This window comes from Pelobates fuscus, chromosome 3 (genome assembly GCF_036172605.1).
Source record: "Pelobates fuscus isolate aPelFus1 chromosome 3, aPelFus1.pri, whole genome shotgun sequence".
NCBI lineage: Eukaryota > Metazoa > Chordata > Amphibia > Anura > Pelobatidae > Pelobates > Pelobates fuscus.
The window spans coordinates 263,716,824-263,737,449 of record NC_086319.1 but is presented as its reverse complement, the minus strand read 5'-3'; the positions used below and the strand labels follow the sequence as shown (position 1 = coordinate 263,737,449).

General features: G+C 42.6%; 1 protein-coding gene across 4 annotated transcripts in view; it reads left to right on the top strand.

The window, feature by feature from the left end:
• Nucleotides 1–20,626, top strand: part of PPP3CC (protein phosphatase 3 catalytic subunit gamma) — an 81,553-nt gene that overhangs the window by 3,044 nt on the left and 57,883 nt on the right. The window lies entirely within an intron of this gene.

Below are 20,626 nucleotides of genomic sequence, written 5' to 3'. Positions count from 1 at the left end.
AGAGCACTTTGACCATAGCATTAATGAATCGCTTGAATGCACTGGTACCAGTGGCATACACCGGCAAGAGGCAGGCCTGCTGATTACGGAGTTCTTGCACTCTGCATACAGTGAAATCATTAATGTCACACTGGTGTGGTGCAAGTGTAAGAACAAGGCTGCTGCTTCCTTGTTACACATATTTTTGAGCATCAACATTTTAATGATCCAGTAACATACATTAGGGATAGTAATTATTGCATTTTTTTTTTTTTTTTATTGAGTCTCGGTTTAAATGTGTTTTCTAGCCAAATTTAATCTTGAACTAAACCAGTAAGGTTTTTTAAAATGGCTTGAAACGGATAAATAAATGTGACAGACGTACAAAATAAGCTATCCATGAAACATTGTTAATGTAGAGTTCTTAGAGTAGAGTTGTAGAGTTAGTTTGCACTTGTCTTGGAAATGCCAGCTGTGATTCAGGTATCACTTCTTATTTAAATCCTGAAAAGGAAAATTATGATTTCGTAAATTTTGAATCGGATAAATTCATTGAATCGAATTAGAATTCACTTTAATATTGTGAAGAGTCATGGGACTCAGTTTGTGGCACTCTGAGACTGCCGTTTGTAGATGTAATGATCTTTGTTTGTTATTTTGTCAAGTGATATTCAGGTCTAGCACTTGAGATCCTGACATTTTACTTTGAAAACTGGAAGTGAATTTCAAATTAAAGGCCAGATAAGCCAATCTGAAAGGATAGCTGACTTTGCGAATTTTTCCAACTTTCATATTTTGGCCTTACGTTTGCTTTGAATTCTCACTTTAGAAAAAGTAAACCTTTTGTGACCCATGTGAGCTCCTTAGCTTTAAACCAAGAAGTATGTTAGATATATTAGGTCACAAAAGGGAATTGTCATTGCATCTATTATTGGCCAATACTGGCCTGTCTAAGGCCTTGCAGCTTCACCATGCAACTATTTATACAGGACAATAATTGAGAAATGTATCAATGCAATTTTGGCCCGAATTTATTAAGCCTGTCAGATATTATACTCAGTTGCACGTTTTGCTCCCTAATCGCCATGTATGAAAATGCGCGCCCAACATGACTACAAATTTGGTGGTTTTGTGAATGGAAATGTCTGTGACATGTGTGTTTTAGTTTGTACACTTGCAGGCAGTCTGCAAGGGAAAGCTTCATTAAAACTCCTTCCCTTCATTCATTAGGCCCTCCCTGCATTTCTTTTGCGCGGTTTGTTGTTTTAATATATCCTCCTCCCCTGTCCAGCCCTACTCTCTGGTCAGCACCATTAGCTTCGCCCAGCTCTGTATGGCAGAAAAGTTTTAAACCTTTTTTAGAGCATTTCGCCATGTGGGGAACCTATTAGTAATGTGGAATCGTGAAAAAGGTTTACAGTCTCCCTTTAAGAAAACCTTCACGTAACTTTAATACGATCAAAATAATGTAATTTAACGGCTGCTTTTTTGGAGTTCTTTGATAACTGGTAAAATATTTTATAAATAAATAAATAACTATCTCCCTAAATTTTGAATTAAGGTACACACTGTGAAACTGACATTAGTCCATGTGATGTCATGTAACATTACCCACTCCTATTAGGTGATACACTGCAGAGCTGGACCTGTTTCCTGTAAGTTGCAACTAAATATACAGTGTACTCTGGTTCAGACAATGTTATCATGCTCTCTATATGCATTTAATGTACTTACAGGACTACGTGTCTATTGTCACAATATTTTGGGGGGGTAGGTGAGTAGAGACATTTTAATAAAATTTTTTTGAAAGTGTTCATTTTGTATATTCTCATTAGAGAATATACTAGTATACAAATGCCAATATATGAGATATTGGCATAGTATTGTATGAACATTGGGTAACATGAAGGGTGCTGCATGAGATGGGGTTGTCTTGTAGTTGACAGGTGGTTGCTCTTGAGAAGTGTAAGTGCTGCAATGTATGGTGATGCATTAGGTAATAGATTCTACATAACCGTATCCTGACTCTGCAAACATTTTTAATTTCCCTTAGTACTTTTATTCACACGTTGGGCTAAAACATTTACCCAACAAAAGTGGCATTTTAAGTGGGCATAAACATTACCTGTTTACTTTCTATGTCCAGCCAGACGTGTCATGTGACAGTCAGATTCTTTTTTACAGTAGGAGAATTTCATTGTATTTATCACATAACTGCGTCTTTCTATTTTGTAGTTTCTGGAATTTCTCTTTATATACACATTATTGCTTTTCTGATTAAAGGCACACTCAAAGCGCCATAACTGCTACAGAGCGATATAGTGATTATGCTGCCAGGAGTGTCCTCGCGCCCTCCAATGTAAGTAGTCATACTGTTTTAGAAAGGCTTCACTTCTTACCTTGGGTCTGTCGGATGCCACACCATACAGCATGAAGCTCTCTTCACTGAGCTAAGCCTGGAGGTATTCACTGGCAGACAGCAATCAGCTGACACTCCGCCTGTAAGCTCGCCTTTCACAGCTGGGCTTAAAACCCCAAGTAAGAAGGAAAATTGATACCAAACTGTTTCATTACTAACGTTGGGAGGGCACCAGGGAAATCCCGGCACCATATCTACTGCAGCATGCTGTATTGATTGTGGTGCTTAGTGTATATTTAATAGCATGTGTTAGTTTATTTATTTATGGTTTAGGAGTCAAACAGGTACTGTTAGTAGCTGTAGATCTAATCCATGTTAAATATTCAGCAGTTATATCACACACAACATATATCAATAACCCATATGCTACCAATAGTAGATACAGTATCCATCACACTTTATATCACCATGCAATATACTCATTTTATTGTTTAACTCATACTTCATTCACCACTATATTGTGTCATAAGAAGCCCCTGACCTATTCACTGTTGGCCCACATCAGTTGATTATATCATTTTCCTTAGCACCTGCATTGATATGCATTATCTTTTCTTCCTTACTGTGGATCTCAGTATCTGGGCCCCTCTGTCTAGTTCCATTTTGGTTTCCTCTGTCCATGAAATCTGTAGATTGCCCTTCTATCAGATACTTTTGGTGGATTGAGGGTAAATTAGCAACCAAAGTGGAACTTTATTTGATCTCTGCCATAAAAGTAAGGTAATTTATTTATTTTTTAAAATTAAATAATCTAGGAGAAATAGATGGATAAAAAAATGACTAAAGCAGCTGCCACTGTTTTTTTTTTTTCCCCTGCTGTCCAACTTCCTCCCCCACTTGACTGTCCATTTTATTTGTATTTTTACGGATGTCTATTTGTAAAGTTATACTTATGGGAAAATATTGACTGTTCTCTTATGTAGCAGGTTAACAAAAGTTGACAAAGGGTGTACCTTTGGTCTAGCTTCACATCTTTGTCAACTTTGTCATTGGATGTCAAGTCAACATTCTCCAGTGTCACGTTATGTCTGACAGCAGCACATTGCTGACTTGCATAATCAGGAGAGTCAGTTGTGGTCTGTGTAAGTACTGGACATGGGCTTCAAGGGCAAAGGACTGCCCTTTTTGGGCGTCATCATCTTGGACACTAAGATGGCAGTGCTGTAAAAGACCTGGCAGGACTGGTACACTGAATAAAAAGGACAGTTGTACAAGTGCTATGTCCCATGGTTTAAAAAGGTGGGGGTGGGTGGGAGGAGAGTTGAGAGGAGAGATTGGGCCCAATAAATCTGTCCTCCTGTTCCCCTCAAAAGCACAATTTTAGTTGTTTATCTGTTTTTTTCAGTAGGTATGACATACGCAGTTGTACTTCTGTGAACATCGCCTGCCAATCTTCCATTTTTGAAGGGGTGCTTGAAGAGTGACCAAAGAACATGTTATAAATGATGTTTAAAACACATTTACTCATGGGACTGATCCTATAACCTGTTAAACCCACAATTGTTGCTTAATCACTATTCATTTGGAGCAGATCATTTAATCATGGCTAGAGAGAATAGCAATTTACCCAATCACAGAGGGGCAGCTATACGTGTATTTTTATTATTATTATTATTGCCATTTATATAACACCAACAGATTCCGTAACGCTTTACAATATTATGATAAGGGGGATATAACAATAAATAGGACAATTACAAGAAAACCTACAGGAACGATAGGTTGAAGAGGACCCTGCTCAAACGAACTTACAGTCTATATAAGGTGGGCTATAAAACACAATAGGACAGGAAATCACAATCAAATAAGGTGGGAGTGAAGCAGAGCTGGAGGAGAGAGTAAAGTGCTGTGCTTTAGGAGAGCGCAAGAGACAGGTATGTAAGGTAGAGGTTACTCTGGGAGGCCATATGCTTTCCTAAAGAAATGGGTTTTAAGGCACTTCTTAAACGATTGAAGACTAGGGGAGAGACTGATGGGGGTGGGCAGGCTATTCCATAGGAAGGAAGCCGCCCGCAAGAAGTGCTGCAAGCGTGATAGGACAGGAGAAGGTCACGGGCAGAGTGGAGAGACTGAGAAGGGGCATACCTATGGATCTGTGAAGAGATATAAGAGGGGCTAAAATTGTTCAGTGCTTTATAGTTATGGGTTAGCACTTTGAATTGACTCCTGTAGGATACAGGAAGCCAATGTAAGGACTGACAGAGGGGTGAGGTGTGAGAGGACCTACTAGAGAGGAAAAATCAGTCTGGCGGCAGTATTCATTACAGACTGTAGCGGGGCAATGTGGCTTTTGAGAAGACCAATTAGGAGAGGGTTACAATAATCCAATTACTAGAGCATGGACAAAAACCTTGGTAGCATCTTGTGTAAGAAAGGGGTGGATACGGGCTATGTTTTTAAGATGGAATCTTCAGGATTTGGCAACATACTTGATGTGAGGCTCAAAGGTAAGGCCAGAATAAAGAATGATGCCAAGACAGCGCGCTTGCAAGGATGTGGATACCACTAACTTCAAGGGAGAGTGAAAGTGGAGGATCAGTATTATAAGGAGGAAAGACAAGGAGCTCAGTTTTAGAGAGATTGAGTTTCAGAAATAGGGAGGACATCCCGTCAGAGATGGAAGAAAGGCAAGCAGTCACAAGTTGCAGGACGGCAGGGGAGGGTTCCGGGGAGGAGAGATATATCTGGGTGTCATCAGCCTACAGGTGTTGGTGGAATCCAAATGAGGTGATACGTTTGCTAAGAGAGTCAGTATAAAGAGAAAATAGAAGGGGACCAAGTACAGAGCCTTGAGGGACTCCAACTGAGACAGGACGAGGGGAGGAGGTATCATTAGAAAAGGAGACACTGAATGAGCGTTGGGAGAGATAAGAGGAAAACCACGAGAGGACCGTCACAGAGACAGTGATTGAAGAAGAGCGCGATCAACGGTGCCAAAGGCAGCAGAGAGGTCAAGAAGAATTAGTATGGAGTAGTGGCTTTTGGATTTAGCTGCAATTATGTCATTAGTAACTTTGATAAGAGCAGTCTCAGTAGAGTGGAGAGGGCGGAAGCCAGACAGTAGAGGGTGAAGGAGAGAGTTGGAATTGAGGAAGCGAGACACACTGGTAAAGATAAGTCTTTCCAAAAGCTTTGAGGAAAAAGGGAGCAGGGGTATGGGACGATAGTTAGAGGGGTTGTTTTTTTCAGGATAGGTACTACAGTGGCATGTTTAAGGTCAGCGGGGACAACGGCAGAAGAGAGAGAGCAATATGTGTGTTAAGGAAGGCACAAGACCGGGGGAGAGAGATCTGATAAGGTGAGATGGGACAGGATCGAGCGGGCAAGTGGTGGGGCAAGAGGAAAGGAGAAGCGCAGCCACCTCTTGTTTAGTAGCCGGGGAGAAAGTCTGGAGGGTAGGAAAGGCATGATCTACGTATGGTTGAGAAAGAGAACGGCAAGGTGAGGAGAATGCTTTCCTTAGCTTGGCAATCTCGTCAGTAAAGTAGCATGCAAATCTATTGGCTGTAAGGTAAGTTTAGGGGGTGGCCACAGCAGGACGAAGAAGAGAATTATAGGTGTCAGAGAGACACCTAGGATTGCAGGAGCATGAACTAATGAGAGAGGAAAAGTATGACTGTTTGGCGAGGGCAAGGGCTGCGCTGTATGAACACAATATAAATCGATAATGGAGATAGTCTGCCTGGGTGCGAGACTTCCTCCAGGAGTGTTCAGCACAACAGAGGCATCTTTGCAGGTAGTGTGATTTAGTATGCCATGGTTGGGGGGGGTCCTCCTCAAGGTGCATGTTTTGAGCGGGGCTGCAGCGTTCAGGGCAGATGTGAGGGTAGTGTTATATGTGGAAATGGCCAGTGAGGGACAAGAGGGAAGGGATGGGTAGCAGTTGGAGGTCAATAGAAATAAGGTTCCTCTCAGTTGAGGGGGGGTTAGGCAGAGGTTGTTGGGTGAGGGGGTACTTGAAAGCAAACAATAAGAGGTGGTGATCAGAGAGAGGAAATGGAGTGTTGCAGATATTAGATACTGTATATGAATAAGAGAAAATAAGGTTCAGGGTATTGCCAGCTACATGGGTGGGAGATAGCACTGTGATAGCCTGAGGGAGGAAGTAATTGAAAGTAGTTTAGAGGCTGCTGAGGTCAAAGGTGGGTTCACACTTTATAGGCTGGCTACGTTCTACTGGAAGGACATAAAACTCATACATGAGGAACTATTATCAACAATGTGTTACCTGCCATAAATGTTTGCATGATGTATGTCCTAGACCAGGCCATAAATATATCCACTTTATTAGTACCAAGCTTTATATTGCTGATCTGACAATCCTTCTCCAAACCTACACGTCCAACAATGCCTGCTGTTATTTGGTCTCTCTGCTCCATCTACATCAGAAATTTTTTTTCTTGGATAGTAGGCAGAGTGCTAGAGTGGGTTATCCAGGATCTCTAGACATAACTGCTTTTCAAGTTGGATGTAATTGATGTATTTGACATTGATAATGCTGAAGTGTAAATTCTGCATTATTAGTGCAGTTATGGAAGAAACAGTGTCTGGGTACTGTAGAGAGCAACTTATTATTTTTTATTTTTTTAATATGAACCCACTCCTAAGCGGTTTGACAAAAAAGTAGGATAGCTTCCACATGTTCATTACACCATAACCACTCTTTGATAAGTACTGTAGACCTAAGAATAAGAACATTTGTAGGTAGGTGGGAGAGAGCCTTTCCAGTGCCCAGAAGTGCTCACTGTTAGGAAGGATCCAGTGGCTGAATTCGTTGATTGCAAAGTTGACTGGATAGGGCCAGTAACAGTTTAAACCAATTTGTGTTTATAGAAGCTATCGTGTTATAAAATCGACTGGGACAGTCCAATAAACATTTGAAATGCTTTGTTTTTATTGAAGCCACATGTTATAAAATAGCATGTCTTTTGAAACCCATGAGATTTCTTGGAAGATAAAGGTATTTTGGCTTACGTGGGCAACACTCTTCTCCATTAAGCAGTATGTGGAATTCACAAGTGGATGCACTTGGAAATCATTGTATCTCTCTATTTCTTTTTATGTCCTAGAATGAATAAAACAGCGCATAATTTACTTGTAATCTGGTGCCAGACAAAATCATACGCTGTTAATAGGTGTATCGTTTTAAATGGCGGTCATAGGGATTCTGATAGAAACGGCATCAGTAACCTTTTCATCCCTTTATGTCACTGCTGTTAAAATCAGCATGTTCTTTTGGAACTTTATCATACCTTACGCATTCTAGCCCTGAGCACACATCTCATGGATGAACGTTTCTTAAGCTGAGTAGTCAGCTTAATGCATATTCCTGGAGATAATAATTTGACTCTAAATCTCAGGGTTGTTACTCCAGTTCCAGGGTAAATGGACAGTCTTACAGCGTTTGGTGGTTATTCCTCAATATTCTGCATGGATATCAATATATCGGCACCCTTAGATTGGCCTTATTATTTACAATATGTCATTAATCCAGATAAAGTTCAGTGCATATCTTTCCAACTTAAAGTTTCCAAAATATTGAAACCGTTTGGCTAATAATGTGATAATTTTCATACTCAACTCATGTATGATAAAGCACCCTGTTCTGACCTTTTTAAAACAGTTGTCCAGTTCTGCTTAATAAGTTGAGGATCTGAAAGTGTCCTATATACAGGTATATCTGCTGCAGGACCCTTTGCGTGAAGGGTTGCATGTGACTTGGCTGATAACGAGGCAGCATTACAGCACCTCTGACCAGGCCTGAAATCCGCTCACTTGTGAGAACAGACATGGCCTAATTACTGGGATCACAGGGTCTCTGAAACCCTGTGCATACATTAGTGTTTATCTCTCTAAGTTGCTCTGGCATCTCTGCATGTGTATAGTTATCACAATCGTAGATATAATGTACATAAAGTATATGTAGAATTTGACATTTTCATTAGTTCAATAATATCTGACAAGTTAAACAAACCATTAAACCTTTTTCTATAGACAAGGCTTTCCACCCGGGTTGTAACCTCTGTTTTGAATGTATTTAGAGATATTTAACTTTCTGTTCAATAAGTTTTGTATTTGCACTATTAGGTGTGTGTGTGTGTATATATATGTAATAAAAAAAATATATATATATATATATATTCCAGAGATTCCTTGCACTCACGCTTTAAGTAGTTTTTCCTGGGTGCTTAAAATTGAGGGGAGGAAATATATCCATAGCAGAAAGGTGACCAGCACTCACAGACTTTTAAAGTAAAGAATTCAGTCTTTGTGGAAGATGCATTTAAAATAGGATCAACGTTTCAGTCCCCGTCTGGGACCTTCACTTGTAATATATATATATATATATATATATATATAGATCCATGTCTTGTGGGACAATTAATGCAACTTATGGATTCTAGAGACATCGTAATAGTTTATGAATGTTTCCATACCCTGAGATGGCATTATTCTCCCTTCTGCGATCATGTATCTTGTATGTTACATGATATTGTTAGATTTGGGTAGTTCTTGCTTACTACATCTGTGTGATCGAATCGCTGTTATTTATGTGTGGAACAACGGATGTGCAAAACAACTGCACGCTCGCTATTGCTGCATATCTAAATAAACTATATTGCTGTTAGGGAAGTAGGAGGAAAAAAAAAGTGTGAATTTTAGCATGTAACTCGTGATAAAGACAAAGTCTTATTTTGTGACAAAAAAGCTTAAGATTCGTGTTAAGCATTAGATTTTCGTTTGATAAATCAACAACAACCGAAAGAGATCTGATTACTAGAAGTGATTTTGCAGAGATATGAAAGTATGAAACATGCAATTTTGCAAGCAGTATTATTACAAAAGTCTGGTGGCTATTTACATTTGTATATTTTGCCATTTTTCTTTCAATGCATCTTTTTATTGATTTTTCCAAGTTAAATCAAACTTTGTACAGCCATGCATTGGATATTGGCAAAAGATTGCAATGTGTTGTACATTTTGATTTTGCCACTTTGTATATGCATGAAAGATAACATGATGTCCTACTAACTGTGTCACTGCAGAATGGGCCGTACAACTGTCATTTCACTCTGCAAAATTAAAGTATTGTTACCATAAAGGTATTTTGCATTCTCGTGTAAGAGTTTAAACATATTTTACAACATTGCTAGTTTAAAAAAATACCTAGGGCAGGCGTCCAAAGCCGAGCATCATGCACCCTACTTTTGGCCCTATGTCCCTCTAAAGACTTTCAATTCCCTCTTGAATATAACGGGATAATAGGGCCCCATCCTCCTTCTGTCAACTATGAAGCTTTCTGAACTCCACAATTGACCAAATGCTGCCTGTAAAGAAATCTAACATGGCCCCTGACAACATAGAAACATAGAATGTGACGGCAGATAACAACCATTCGGCCCATCTAGTCTGCCCAGTTTTCTAAATACTTTCATTAGTCCCTGGCTTTATCTTATAGTTAGGATAGCCTATCCCACGCATGCTTAAACTCCTTTACTGTGTTAACCTCTACCACTTCAGCTGGAAGGCTATTCCATGCATCCACTACCCTCTCAGTAAAGTAATACTTCCTGATATCATTTTTAAACCTTTGTCCCTCTAATTTAAGACTATGTCCTCTTGTTGTGGTAGATTTTCTTATTTTAAATATAGTCTCCTCCTTTACTTTGTTGATTCCCTTTATGTATTTAAATGTTTCTATCATATCACCCCCTGTCTCGTCATCAGAAATAATCACCTCTAAATCCCTTTCCTCAGAAGTTGTTAGGACTCTATCACATTTTCTGTACTCTGGCCTTTGATTTTTTTTTTTTTTTTTTGCAGTGCAGAAAAGTTTAACATACAGGCATGTGATGCCCCGACGGCATTTCACGTGCTTATGCAAATAAACAATAATAACAGCTAGGTATCGGATATATCTTACACATTTTTTAGGGTATAGGGTGCGATTGCATGCAACAATAACATGGTAAGATAGGTTGTAGGTTTTCAGTAGCTTGTGGTCAACATGCTAGCTAGATATTCATGATGCTTATATCAACGTTGGTTATGTTTACGCTTAATATGTATTATATAGATTACGTGATGGAAAGTCATAACAGTAGAGGAAAAGAAACAATAACCGTGGCCTTAACAATTAGTATGACTGTTAGCTTGTGGGTCACTGTGGGTCAGAGCTGTGTGTGGTGATGCCTCCTTTTCTCCAGCAGCTGCTGGAGCCTGAGTTTCTTCCCCTGACGGGGGCAATGGAGGGCCTGGTGGTCTTTGGCCTCTTGCGGCAGTGAAGTCTCCTTGCGTGTGGACGATGCGTCCGGGACTTCGCCCTTTTGGCCTCCAACCCGGGTGGGCGCTGTGGTTTGGGGGTGTGTGGGGCACCTGTCGCTTTGCCCAAGGGTATGCTCTCCTCTCACCGCCGCTGTCTGCCTCCTCCACCCGTCATCCGTGCTGGACTTTGAGCGGTTTGTGTTGCTCTCATGCGGTCTCTAAGGTTTGCCCAGAAGCAGCTGAATATTACATCCAGGCGCTGTGCGGTGTCTTGGGAGATCAGCGTGTGCTGGGGTTGATTCGGTGCGGGCAGCGTGTTACCATCCGCCATCTTAGGGGTGCCTCGTGGGCGCCAACAGTGGTCTATCTCCACCTCGCTTCTCGGTCTGGCTGGCGGCTCCGAACCCACCGTGCGGACCGGATGACCCCCGCCGGTCCAGGGGGGGGGGGGGGGTAGGAGGTGAGTCGCTTGGGGATCTCTCTGCCGAGTCGCCCGTGACGCAAGCGGCCGTCTCTCCCCGACAGGGCCTCGAGTAGGCCTCTTGATGCTTTTGCTGCAATTGGTGAACGGCTGGTATCCATCGATTTGCCCGGGTGTCCCTGGTTGTGCTGTCAACTTCCAGGCGTTTAACGTGCAGTTTTATTGGGGTTTTTGCCCAAAATCGTGCCATGATGCTCAGGAGCTCTAATTCAGCACGTCCTTGCAGCCTGTAAGCCAGGCTCCGCCCCCCTGCCCTTTGGTTTTTATGTCCAAGATGCATGATGTAACGGATCACCTGGCACCCCGACTGGGTACCTCCGTTGATGGATGTTCATAGCGCTTCCTGAGGACTCCAAGCACTGCAGCAGACTCCATAACCACCGTAGACTCCTCCAGAGAGAAAGACAGGAAAAAGCTCTTACCAGAGCTTAGGAGTGATTATAGCAAGGGAGTATGCCTAGCATAGCAATCCTTTATGGCAGATTCCCCCAATAAAAGACGGCACTCCAAATTGAGGGTGAAGTAGAACTGCTAGAGCTGTGGGTTTATTGCTCTTATATACACATTCTTACACATTAGTACCACCCACAGGTTTTTTTTTAAAACAACCAATAAACACGTACAATACTCTCAGACACTCCCACACAAAATCCTCCCATCTGCCTGTGATACAATTACCTTACACAATGGGTTAATGTAATTATCACAGGCAGGAAAATACAGTTTTACACAATATTCATAAGTTTAAAAGTATGCATCACATTCACATCAATGCAATACATACGTCAAAATCATACAAATGGGTCCAGTGCGTCAAAAGTTAGATCGAAGTCCTTTGTGACCAAATGAAGCATGGCTTTTCTGCCCAAAACCGGTTCCACAGAGTCTTCTATCCTGGAGATAATTGGGAAGTAATCCAATTATCTCCAAGGACAGAGGCAAAACTCCATTGGCCACGTGGTAGCAAAAGACAATAAAATACATAAATATATTTAACTGTGCAGCTATTGCATAAAACAGGTACACTTATCCCCAGATAGCTTAGATCTGAGCGCACATTATTACTGAATGGTGCTCAGATCACATACATACAGTTAAATTGCCATGGGGCCAAAGTCTTTGACATAGTCTTTTGTTATACGAATCGGCTCTATGGCATAGCTATCTGGGATATCACTGTTCAAATAGGGAAAGTACCGAATTACCCGGCTTTCGGGTCTTTTTGCAGGGGAAAATCAAGCATTTCAACATGGGGCCATAGTCACAGGGCAGGAGGCTTGCAATCAGTCTTCTCCAATGCCCAGTGTCGAGGCTGGTTCCGCCACACATGATCTTGCACTTATCCACATTGAATGTCAGTTGCCACAACTCTGACCATTTTTCTAGTTTACCTAAATCATTTGCCATTTGGCTTATCCCTCCTGGAACATCAACCCTGTTATATATCTTAGTATCATCAGCAAAAAGATATACCTTACCATCAAGACTTTCTGCAATATCACTAATAAAAATATTCAAGAGAATGGGTTCAAGTACAGATCCCTGAGGTACCCCACTAGTGACAAGCCCATGCTTCAAATATACTCCATTGACTACAACCCTCTGTTGCCTGTCACTCAGCCACTGCCTTACCCATTCAACAATATTGGAATCCAAACGTAAAGATTGCAGTTTATTGATAAGCCTCCTTTGTGCAACATTGTCAAAAGCTTTACTGAAATCTAGGTAAGCAATGTCTACTGCACCACCCTGATCTATAATTTTAGTTACCCAATCAAAAAAATCAATAAGATTAGTTTGGCATGATCTCCCTGAAGTAAACCCATGTTGTCTCTGATCTTGAAATCCATGTGATGTTAGATGTTCAACAATCCTATCCTTTAAAGGACCACTCTAGGCACCCAGACCACTTCGGCTTAATGGAGTGGTCTGGGTGCCAGGTCCAGCTAGGGTTAACCCATTTTTTTTATAAACATAGCAGTTTCAGAGAAACTGCTATGTTTATTAATGGGTTAAGCCTTCCCCCTAATCCTCTAGTGGCTGTCTCACTGACAGCCGCTAGAGGCGCTTGCGTGAATCTCACTTTGAAAATCACAGTGAGAGCACGCAAGCGTCCATAGGAAAGCATTGTAAATGCTTTCCTATGCGACCGGCTGAATGCGCGCGCATTCAGCCGACGGGGCGGAGAGGAGGAGGAGAGCTCCCCGCCCAGCGCTGGAAAAAGGTAAGTTTTAACCCTTTTCCCCTTTCCAGAGCCGGGCGGGAGGGGGTCCCTGAGGGTGGGGGCACCCTCAGGGCACTCTAGTGCCAGGAAAACGAGTATGTTTTCCTGGCTCTAGAGTGGTCCTTTAACATGGTTTCCCATTACTTTCCCCACCACTGAAGTAAAGTTTACTGGCCGACTCCTCCCTACTACCTTTCTTGTGAATGGGCACAACATTCGCTAACTTCCAATCTTCTGGGACTTCTCCTGTTAACAATGATTGGTTAAATAAATCTGTTAATGGTTTGCTAGTACACCACTGTCTGGAATGGATGGGATCCTACACACAGAGTGTAATAAAAACGTAACATTACCGGACCTTAAAATGGCCGGGTTGGCGTCACAAGGACAGAGAATAAACGAGCCGAGGTCAGGGAAGCCAGAAATAAAGAACAATGAGGGTACCACTAAGCTAAGCTCTTTTAATACCTTTGGGTGTATTCCATCAGGTCCCATTGACTTATTTGTCTTTACTTTTGACAGTTAAAATAGAACCTCTTCCTTTTAAAACTCACATGTAGCAAATTACTAACTGGTCCTTTTTTTTCCAACTGATGCCCCTTTCCTTCATTTTCATCTGTAAATACTGAACAAAAATATTCATTGAGGCAGTCAGCTAGATCTTTATCCTCTTCTACAAACATTCCTTCTTTTATTTTCAATCTAAGTAATCCGTGGTTTACTTTCATTTTCTTATTTATGTATCTAAAAAATGTTTTGTCCCATTTTCTTTACTGATTGCTATTTTCTCTTCTGTGTGTGATTTGGAAGCTCTTATAACTTGCTTAGCCTCTTTCTGCCTAATCTTTTAGATCATTCTGTCTTCCTCACTCTGTTTTTTTTTTTTTTTTTTAATAATTACTAAATGCTAACTTTTAGTTTTTTTACTATTTTGGCCACATCTGCGGAGCACCAGAGTGGTTTCTTGAATTTTTCACTTTTACGGACAAGCCTAATGCAATTTTCTGTTGCCTTCAGTAGTGCAACTTTTAAATAATGCCATTTCTCTTGGACTCCATTTAAATTGCTCCAGTCTGATAACGACTCCTTTACACATATTCCAATTTTAAAAAAAGTCTAAAACTTTTGTTTTTTGTGTGGTGTGACTCGGTCACTGTTCTTATATTAAATCACACTTACTGATGATCACTGGATCCTAAACTTTCACCTACAGTAATATCTGATACCAAATCTCCACTAAATCTAGTATGGCCTCTTTACGAGTTGGCTCCTCAACGACTTGTTTTAGAGACAATCCCAGTAGGGAGTATAGAATATATGTGCTCCTGACACAAGCAGCTAGTTTGGTTTTCAAATTCACATCAGGAATATTAAAGTCACCCATGATGATAACTTCCCCCTTCATTGTCATTTTAGCTATTTCCTCAACTATTAGATTATCTAACTCTTCAATTTGTTCTGGGTGCCTATAAATCACACCTACACAAGTTACTGTGTGATTACCAAATTCTGACGTAACCCAAACTGACTCTATGTTCACCTCACTAACCTTTATTAGGCTAGATTTTATGCTATCCTTCACATACAGGGCCACCCCTCCCCCTTTCTTGCCTTCCCTGTCTTTTCTATATAAAGAGTACCCTGGTATTGCTATGTCCCAGTCATTTTTATCCTTATACCATGTCTCAGTAACAGTGACTAAATCTACATTATCAGTTGCCATTATTGCCACAAGTTCATGGATCTTATTCCCTAAACTGCGAGCATTTGTAGACATGACTCTCAGATTATCCTTTTTTAACACACTTGCTACAGGCACCTTCTGTTGTCCTTGTTTTAGGGGACAATTGGATTGATGTTTTATCACCCTTTTGCCTCCCCCCCTCCTAGTTTAAATACATCCTAGCAAAACCTCTGAATTGCTCACTGAGAACATTTGTTCCCTTTTAAAAAGATGCTGTGGCGGAACCCACCTCGCCACTGGACATTGGAGGGGCCTGGCTGCCTGCCTCTTACCGCTGACTATGGCCCCTGGAAAACTGGTACATTTAAAGATTTATATTTGGGCTTGTTATACTGTATATTGCTGTTGCTGGCCCTTTTAAACTCCTCTATGGACATATTGGGACTTTTTGGGATTGTGGCGAAACCGACCTCGCCACGTGTCCTTGGAGGGGGCCGATAGCCCGCCTCTTGCCTTTGGACTATGGACCAGACTTTATGGGAATGTGATACCCCAGATAGCTATACCATGGAGCCTATTCATAATGAAAGACTATGGGAAAGACTTTAGCTCCATGGCAATTGTACTGTGTGAGTAGGATCTGCGCGCTATTCGGTAGTTTTGTGCGCTCAGATCCCAGCTATCTGGGGATAGGTGAAATGTCTGTGTGTTATGTGTAAAATGTGACTTTATGTATTTTAAAGTGTTTTATGTCGTTTTGCAACCATGTGGTTAATGGAGTCTGTCTCTGTGCTGGGAGATAATTGAATTACTTATCCAGCACAGAGAAGGCCCTGTAAAGCTAGGGGTTTTAAAAGATACTTTTAGTAACTTTTGAACCCCTGGTCTGATCCATGCCATTTTTTAATATGTTGTTCCCCTGAATGGATTGATTGTGGATATATAATTTTGTGTGAATGTGATGTATGGTTTTGAAGTTATAAATATTGTGTAAAAAGTATATTTTAAACTGTATGAATAATGGGATTATGTGTCACACTAAGGGGAGGGGATGTGTGGGAGGTAACATCTATGTCATTGGTTCTTTTATGCCTCCCCCTGGGTGTGGCCTGTATGTGTGAGTTGGAAATAAAAGCCAGGCTGGATGAGCCAGTCCAGAGTTCCTGTTTTACCCTCAAAGTGAAGTGTCGTCTCATTATTGGGGGAAGGATTTATTGCATGCTGTTCCAGTTTGACTGCTAGGAGTGCAAACCTATTCGTATGGTTCCTATTCAATGGTCTACAGCATTCCTATGCTTGAGAAGGTTCATATGCTGCATCGGTTCGGTGATTGTGGTGTCTGCCAGAGTGCTTGGAGTCCTCAGGAAGCACTAGGAGCATCCATTAACGGAGGTACCAAGTCGGGGTGCCAGGCGATCCGTTACATTGGTGGCAGCGGTGGGATGGCGTCCTGGTGTGAGAGGAACAACACCCTGGAGACACAGGAATTATTATGGAGCGGCATAGAACCAGCGAGTCCCTGGACAGTGCTCCAAGTGGAAGAGGAGTTTAACTGGAGATTACAGAGCATCTTGACCACCCTGGATAAGCCGATAGCAGAGGCATCCAGGTTGGCATGCAGAGAGGATGCCCGACAGGGGATGTGGGAAGAAACCCTAGAGGGTGTCCAGCGTTGGCGAGGTGAGCGTCTCCCCAGCAAGGAGCAGCGATTACAAGCCAGAGTGGCCCTACGGATACCTATGCTGGGAGAACAGGCTCAGGAGGAATGGGTGATGCAACTTGATTCACTGGCATGGAGAGAACTGGGTCTCGAGGACGCATACCAAGCGCTACGTTGGTACGCGGTTCAGCGGGTGCCTGGAATGGCCAAATTTGGCAAACCCGAGGGCGAGGATTATAATGGCCCTGGCTTATTATGGGGGACATTTGCAGAACCAGACTTTGGGAGTGCGGCAGAGTCACGGCTTTGGGACATATTTGACTACAGAGAAGCCGTGCTGGATCTCCCTATGGCCGAGGACCTAAGGCCAGACTTGACTGAACTGGCTGTCCAGGAATGGGAGCTGGAGCAGGATTACCAACACCTGTTCAGCGCCAGTCAATTACCATATACCCCACAAGTACCACCAGAGCAGTGGGAGATCAAACAGAATTATGCGGACTTATATGATCCAGTGACACCGCCTGTCTCTAACCTGATGGGGCTTCTGGACTGTACACCATTGGGAGCGGTGAGTTTTGTTCCCCCTCCCCAACAACTAAGCCCGCCAGCAGGAGACCTGCATTTAGTACCTCCTACTGCCCAACCAGCCCCAGAAATGGGGGACCTTATAGACTGGTCCTGGGAAGACCCACAGATGGCAGGTGGAGATTGGACCGTGGTCTCTCTGCCGGCCCTACAGGGAGGCTGGGCAGTTGGCCCAGATCCCCAGCGGCAGTGTGTATTACAGGGGGCTGAAGGTGCCATCCTTGCTCCCCAGCGGCAGCCTAACACACCAAGGGGAGACAGTAAGCCCCACACCAGCACAGATGGGACCGTGGTCTCTGTGCCCAAGCTACAGGGAGCTGAAGGAGATGTCCTTGCTCCCCAGCGGCAGTCTACGGTTCAGGGAGAGGGGTTTGTTATTTCCTCTCCCCAGCGGCAGCACAGCTCACCAAGGGGAGACAGTAAGCCCCACAACAGCACAGATGGGACCGTGGTCTCTGTGCCCAAGTTACAGGGAGCTGAAGGAGCCGTCCTTGCTCCCCAGCGGCAGTCTACGGTTCAGGGAGAGGAGTTTGTCATTCCCTCTCCCCAGCGGCAGCTTAGCACACCAAGGGGAGACAGTAAACCCCACAACCGTGCAGATGGGACCGTAGTCTCTGCACCTACACCACTGGGGATAGGGACAGTCGGTCCTAGTCCACAACAGCCAGACAAAATATGGGAAGGGGAGACAGTCGTTTTTCCCCAACAACAGCTGTGTTCAACCAGGGGAGAGGACACCCTGGTTACTTTTTCCCCAAGCCTTGGACTTACAACTGGACACGAGTGGCAGGGGGCCATCTGGACAACTACCCCCTGTAAGGACACCCAGCCGACTATCAGAGCCCCAGACCGACTGGAGGTCTGGAGTCTGGATAGTCTAAATGGGAAAGGGGAGAAATGTGGCGGAACCCACCTCGCCACTGGACATTGGAGGGGCCTGGCTGCCTGCCTCTTACCCGCTGACTATGGCCCCTGGAAAACTGGTACATTTAAAGATTTATATTTGGGCTTGTTATACTGTATATTGCTGTTGCTGGCCCTTTTAAACTCCTCTATGGACATATTGGGACTTTTTGGGATTGTGGCGAAACCGACCTCGCCACGTGTCCTTGGAGGGGGCCGATAGCCCGCCTCTTGCCTTTGGACTATGGACCAGACTTTATGGGAATGTGATACCCCAGATAGCTATACCATGGAGCCTATTCATAATGAAAGACTATGGGAAAGACTTTAGCTCCATGGCAATTGTACTGTGTGAGTAGGATCTGCGCGCTATTTGGTAGTTTTGTGCGCTCAGATCCCAGCTATCTGGGGATAGGTGAAATGTCTGTGTGTTATGTGTAAAATGTGACTTTATGTATTTTAAAGTGTTTTATGTCGTTTTGCAACCATGTGGTTAATGGAGTCTGTCTCTGTGCTGGGAGATAATTGAATTACTTCTCCAGCACAGAGAAGGCCCTGTAAAGCTAGGGGTTTTAAAAGATACTTTTAGTAACTTTTGAACCCCTGGTTTGATCCATGCCATTTTTTTAATATGTTGTTCCCCTGAAGGGATTGATTGTGGATATGTAATTTTGTGTGAATGTGATGTATGGTTTTGAAGTTATAAATATTGTGTAAAAAGTATATTTTAAACTGTATGAATAATGGGATTATGTGTCACACTAAGGGGAGGGGATGTGTGGGAGGTAACATCTATGTCATTGGTTCTTTTATGCCTCCCCCTGGGTGTGGCCTGTATGTGTGAGTTGGAAATAAAAGCCAGGCTGGATGAGCCAGTCCAGAGTTCCTGTTTTACCCTCAAAGTGAAGTGTCGTCTCATTATTGGGGGAAGGATTTATTGCATGCTGTTCCAGTTTGACTGCTAGGAGTGCAAACCTATTCGTATGGTTCCTATTCAACTGTCTACAGCATTCAGAGGCTTGAGAGAATTCATATGCTTCTCTGATTCGGTGATTGTGGTGTCTGCCAGAGTGCTTGGAGGCCTCAGGAAGCGCTAGGAGCATCCATTAACGGAGGTACCCAGTCGGGGTGCCAGGCGATCCGTTACAGATGCAAACCATCTTTTTTGTACAGTTTATTTCCATTCCAAACAGAGCTACCATAAAAATTGAAGCCAAATCCTTGCTCCCGACACCATTCACCAAGCCACAAGTTAAAGTCCCTAATACGCATCTGTCTGTCGTTCTGAGTGTTATGCACAGGCAGAACTTCAGAGAGTGACCATGTGGAAGCAACCTGCCGTATATCATTGGCAAAAACACTAAAAACTTCCTTTAGCTCTGAAACCTCATTGCAAGCCAAGTCATTTGTCTCTAGATGGACAAATACATCCAATTCCCCTTCCTGCTTTGCTCGCTTAACAATATTACAAATATGTCTCCTGTATCTGTGAGCAGTAGCTCCGGGAAGACCTCTCACACGACCACCATTGTCCACCTCCACACCTCTTATGATAGAATCCCCCAACAACAACTGCTTTCTATTAGGCCTCAGCATAGTCTCCAAGCCTGTCTCCACAACACCACAAGGTTTGGTAATCTCTTGGTGGGCAGTCCAACTCAGAGTCCTGGCTTGGGGATTCTGGATTTTGCACCCCCTCTGCTTGGAAGCCCTAATGTTGTAGCCTGTGCCACCTTACAGTATAGCTGGGTCTGACATATACACATTCATGCAAAGATGCATGTAGAAACACACAGGAACTGACAAACTTGAGACACACATACATGAAAATACAGAGTTATACAGACGTACACATACAAACACACTAGTTTGCCAAACCAGCGCGAAAGTTACAAAAATGCATAAAGGCGCACACACACTACTGTTTAGCCTTCATCATTGGAGGTATCTGGTGGTTAAGCTATAATAAAAGAAATTAACATGCACACTTTGGCACAACGGACCAGTGTATGCCTCTTTTAAAGTAACATTTCGCATTTCTGGCCCCCCAAGTTTTTCTCATGTGTGCCAAAGCAATTGACAGTTTCCCAATTAAACTTGTTTAAATGTTAAATTGGCATTTAGTTTTATTGATTAACGTAAGCTTCACTAAATTTTAATGAGTGATATCACTATCAGCATGTTATGTGTTTTTAGCAAATAAAAATTCATAGTACAGGTGGCTGCCGATAAATGTGTTAAACTGCATTGGCGTGGCCAGTGTCATTATTTGTAAAAGGTGTTTTGAAGTGAACGGCAGAGGTTTATTCATGCATCACTTATTTTAAAGAGAGAGGAATGTCAATATTTTAAAACAATATTTTATATGCCAACATAGACATTTTGCTTGCAATTTCCACTGCCCATTTATTAATGTCTTAGTA